Consider the following 4,760-nt stretch of genomic DNA (forward strand, 5'->3'; position numbering starts at 1 on the left):
CAAATACATAAAATTTAAAATATCCATAAAAACCAATAATAACGAAAAGATGAGTTATAATTTAGGAAAGAAATTATGAAAATATTAAAAATATAAAAGTTATCATTTTAAGTCATAAAGAACTTCCTATAAATTAATTCTTAAAACACTAGCATGCCAAAAGGAAAATATGAGCAAAGTAAATATATAGTTAAATCATAAAAGAAATAATGTAAATGATTGTTATAAGAATATAAAAAAGACATTCTGCACCTCAGTCTCAAAGAAATAGAAACAAAACAACAGATGTCACTCTTCATTTACAAAGCTGACACATTTTTAAAATGTTAAAATAGGAGAAGTTTCATTGAGAGAGGCTCTTATTTTTTTAAAAAAAGAAAGAAGAGTTGGGGGAGTTCTTTTCGCAGTGGAAAGAGAGTAAAGAGAAACTGGCTTCGAGCCCTGACAACATGTGATGAGATTCTGGCTGCAGGGAGGGGTTAGGCCTAACAAATGCCAAGCCCTCTCTGCTACTGTGGCCTTTGAGCGCTTTCTCTCAGGGCTGGCTTCCCACACAGCTGACACAACAGTAGAGACTTTCCAGAAGAACAGGTTCTCCTGGACCTTATTTTCTACACTTCTGTTACTACACCAGGTGCTTACAGGTGGAAACTCAAGCAAAGACAATGTCCTCAAAGCACTAGCGTATGGGTGAGTACACCAACGATGGAATTAAAGCCAGTTGTCCCAGGTAATATGATGCAATATTTTTAAAAGTTTTAAGTCTGCCTACATTCTGTCTGGCCAACTCTTCTGTGAGTGATGAGTTAGCCAATGCAGCCCAGCACAACAACGTTCAGAAGGCTCAGTCAGGACAGCAGGGAGTGAGGCTTCCTGAATTCCTCCAGGGAAATAGCCTCTGTAAGTTTTTTCTGCAAACCAGAAACCAGTAAGCATTCATTGTAGAAAGAATTGATCCTTAATTATTGATCTTTTCTTAAAAATAAAATCTCTTCTCACTCCTTCTCCTCTCTCTCTCCTTCCCCACCCCCACCCCCACCCCCACCCCACCCCTGTCTTTCTTTCAGTATACACTGACATCTGTCACATACACAGGTAGGTATGTCAGGGTGAAAATGTTTAAAATGGGTGCAACCCTCCTGCTGATTCCCCTCTAGGCCATCACTGAGCTATGGTACTGGGCATGCTCACCCCCAATAATGCAGCCTTCCCCTCTCTACCTAAATGTCAATTTACTCTTTGACTGCATCTAAAAATATTACCATTTTAAATGTCTTAGAAATTAGCTGCCACCTTTGCTACTGTGTAAGTGCCAGTCCCTGAAGAATCTTGCCAAAAGGCAAGGCACACTTTTCTTTGTGCTCCATGACAATCCGAACCCTTAAGCTCCTGACCTCAGCTGGGCGTGTGAATGCTGACTGTCTCCTGTTGCAGTGGGAGGAGGTTTAGGAGAAAGTGGGACTCTAGGGCACCAGGTCCTTGACCAACACCCTTTTTCTCTTACACATGCTCAGTGGCCAGCTCACTACTACTCTAAAATGAGCTTACCAACAGGCCTCAAGAGCCCTACACAACAGAGCCAGTCTTCAGTGCTACCCAACTTCGCGGGGCAATCAAGACCTGGTAAGACCTTTAAGAAACCCTAAACACTGAAACAATTATGTCACAAACCTTCAATTGAAAATAGTAAACAATAAATGCATACTAAAAGATTTAATGAAGTTCTGATTTTTCCATGTAACTTCTTTGATTTTTTTTTGAAAAACAAAACAATGAAAAAGATTTTTCTAGTTTTAAGCCATCCTACTGAGCCATTCCTGTTATTAAGTCATCATACGTTCTTGGACTAAACTCCATTGGTTATGGTATATTTTTCTAACAGTGTGCTCTTAGATTTATTTAGGACTTTTTGCATCAGTATAAGTGAGATCGAATGGCAATTTTTTTTCTGTGTAACCTTATGGAAATTGGTATTAATATACTTCCTTCATGAAAAGAATTTGTGAGCTTTTCTTCTTTTTCTATGTCTTGAAACAGTTTAAATGACACTGGAATGATTTATTCTGGAAAGATTTGGGAGAATTCCTCTTGAAAACATCTGAACCTGGTGCTTTTTGGAGGGCAGCTAGCTCTTTAATGACTTTTTCCATTTCTTAGTACCTGATTTATTAACACTTTCTACATTTTCCCAAGTCAATCCTGGTAAAGTATACTTTCCTAGAATGTTATTCATTTCATCTAAGTGTTCACATACAGTTACATAAAGCTCAGCAAAGCAATCTCTTGTGATTCAATTTCCTCTATAACTGTTTTATTTTTCCTTTAAAATTTTGTGCATGTGTAGATTTTTGCATTCTCCTATTTTTTCCCTGAATGAAAAGCTAGTGCATTATTTCTCTCATTGGTTCTGTCAAATAATCAGAACTTGGATATATATTTGACCCTTGAATAATGCAGGACTTAGGGTTGCCAATTCCCCACATGTAGCTGAAAATCCACATATAACTTTTGGTTCCCCTAAAATTTAACTATTAATAACTTCCTGTTGTCTGGAAGCCTTACCAGTAACATAAACAATCGATGAACACATATTGTGTTATATGTATTATATACTATATTATAGTAAAGTAAGCTAGAGATGAGAAAATGTTTTTTCAAATTATCACAAGTTCTCCAAAACTTTTTCCAGTGTATTTATTGAAAAAAATCCACATATAAGTAGACCTGCAGTTTAAATTCATGTTGTTCAAAGATCAACTATATTTAATTCATTTTACAACTTTCTGCTTTAATTCACATTTTCTCTTCCTGTATTACTCATTCCTGCCTTGTACTTTTCTTAGGTTTATTTTGTTCTTTTTTTTTTTCCTAATTTACTGAGTTAGACACTTAATTCATTTATTTTAATTATTTTTTTGTTGATACACATATTTAAAGGGGGAACATTTCTCTGAACACTTACATGCTTAAATGATCCTATAAATGATATGTAATATTTCCATTTCTATTTTTTTTAATTTTATAAAATTGAAGATTAGAAAGAAAAAAAGGAAGAAATCTTGATCTTATGATGCCATCTTCAAACTCCCTTTTTAAATTATATTTTATAGTTCCATTGCAGTTACCACCACTAGACCTACTTTCTGTGAAAGTAAGAAGTCCCCGAAACTACCTGGAACAGATACTAACAAAGAAAAGGTCTCAAATTATCACAGTTTCCTTTTCAAGCATCTGATGATGGCAAATGGAACTGAGAGTAAAACCTAGGTGGGCAGTAGCATAAAAATGGGAGAGAGGAGGTAATAGAAGCTATGGAAGCAGGTAGTAGGCAGTTAACCTACTGTATGATGGGAGGAAGTGACATTTGAGTCTAGGCATGAAGGATGATGAACAGCGAGCTAGCAGAGGGATGCAGAGGCTCAGCAGGGACAGGGGCGGCAGGGTGAGCTTGAGGAAATGAAAGGCTTGCGGGTGGTGTAACCTTGAGAAATGAGGCAGGAGCTTGCTAAGGCCTCCCAAAAAGTTGTCTGTTAAGATGAGCAAAAGGAGTGTGTAGGGCTGGTGGCCATGGAATAAGGAAGGAAGGGAGGGAGGGAGTGAGGGAGGGAGGAAAGATAGGGAGAGAAAATGGAAACTCAGGGAGAAGGAAGGTGAATGCCCCTCTAGAGATGAAACCGTGCTTTATATTCAGGGAAGAGATTAAAAAGAAAACAATCAGCAATGAGATGTACAGAAAAGGGCATGTGGCAGCCACATGCAGAGAGCCTTGTGGAGGTGAGCGGTTACTTCCCCAGAATCCAGTCTTCTTGGATTCAGACTCTCTCCAGTCACCATGAAGTTTTAGGCAGCACAGCACAATGGTTCAGGAGTATGATTCTGGAGCCAGAAAAATCCTGGCTCTGCTAATCACTGCCTGGAATCTCAGCAAGTAGCTCACCCTGTGCGTCCCCAGTGTCTTCATCTGCAAAATGAGTAGTGAGTAATAGAACCATCTCAGCAGTCACGGTGAGGATGCAGATCATTAATACAAATGGAAAGCTTCAAACTTTCCAGGTAATCATCCTACCCTCATAAGATGCCACAGTGTGGCCCTCAGGGTAGAGGTGTGCAGAGACAGTGGGCATAGTGTCCAGCGATGCATCCAGGGTACCCAGAATAAGCTGTGTCCTGGTATGGATGCTAGTTTCACAGGTGTTTCAAGTGTGTGAAAATTTGCTGGAGATGTGTGCATTTTATCTGTGTCACACCTTCAGAGAAAGGTCTTCATTTTATTAGTGCCTGGAAATTAGCAAAATTCCTGAGAAAACTCCAGGTACTCAGTCTGTGGAAAAGCCAGGTCTCCAAGGAGTAAAGGGCTTCTTGGGTTATAAGAACAAAGCTTGTCTGAGTTACGGATAGAATAAACAGAAAATCACACTAAGGCATAGTTGTGATATGGAGATAGGACAGGGCTGGCAAATAGGAAAGCCAAGAGAAGTCTGAGGGGGTATCTACAGGCCAGGAAGGTGGTGGGACCTCACAGTCTGGGGGTTGGGAGTAGGGGAGGGCCCCTTCCTAACCTTCAGGAATGCTTTGTGACTATTTCATCACTCTGTGATGCAGGCTTGGAACACTCGAGAACACAGCATGTATTTCAGTGCTCATTGCCTGAGGCAGCAGTGTACTTCAGATGATGGACAATTATCTCCTTTTTCTGAGGAAACTTGCTGAGCATGGAGCTTCAAGTCCGTTTTTTATTTCCATTGTGTGATTGGGATATT

General features: G+C 39.3%; 1 long non-coding RNA gene across 1 annotated transcript; it reads left to right on the top strand.

Annotated features, from left to right (window-relative positions):
- The first annotated feature begins 548 nt into the window (after positions 1-548).
- On the top strand, positions 549-3,249 carry LOC118971068 (uncharacterized). The gene is made up of 4 exons (XR_005059339.2): positions 549-690; positions 1,068-1,095; positions 1,515-1,623; positions 3,111-3,249. It is a non-coding gene; the product is annotated as an uncharacterized lncRNA (long non-coding RNA).
- Positions 3,250-4,760: the final 1,511 nt, after the last annotated feature.

Source organism: Manis javanica, chromosome 3 (genome assembly GCF_040802235.1).
Source record: "Manis javanica isolate MJ-LG chromosome 3, MJ_LKY, whole genome shotgun sequence".
NCBI lineage: Eukaryota > Metazoa > Chordata > Mammalia > Pholidota > Manidae > Manis > Manis javanica.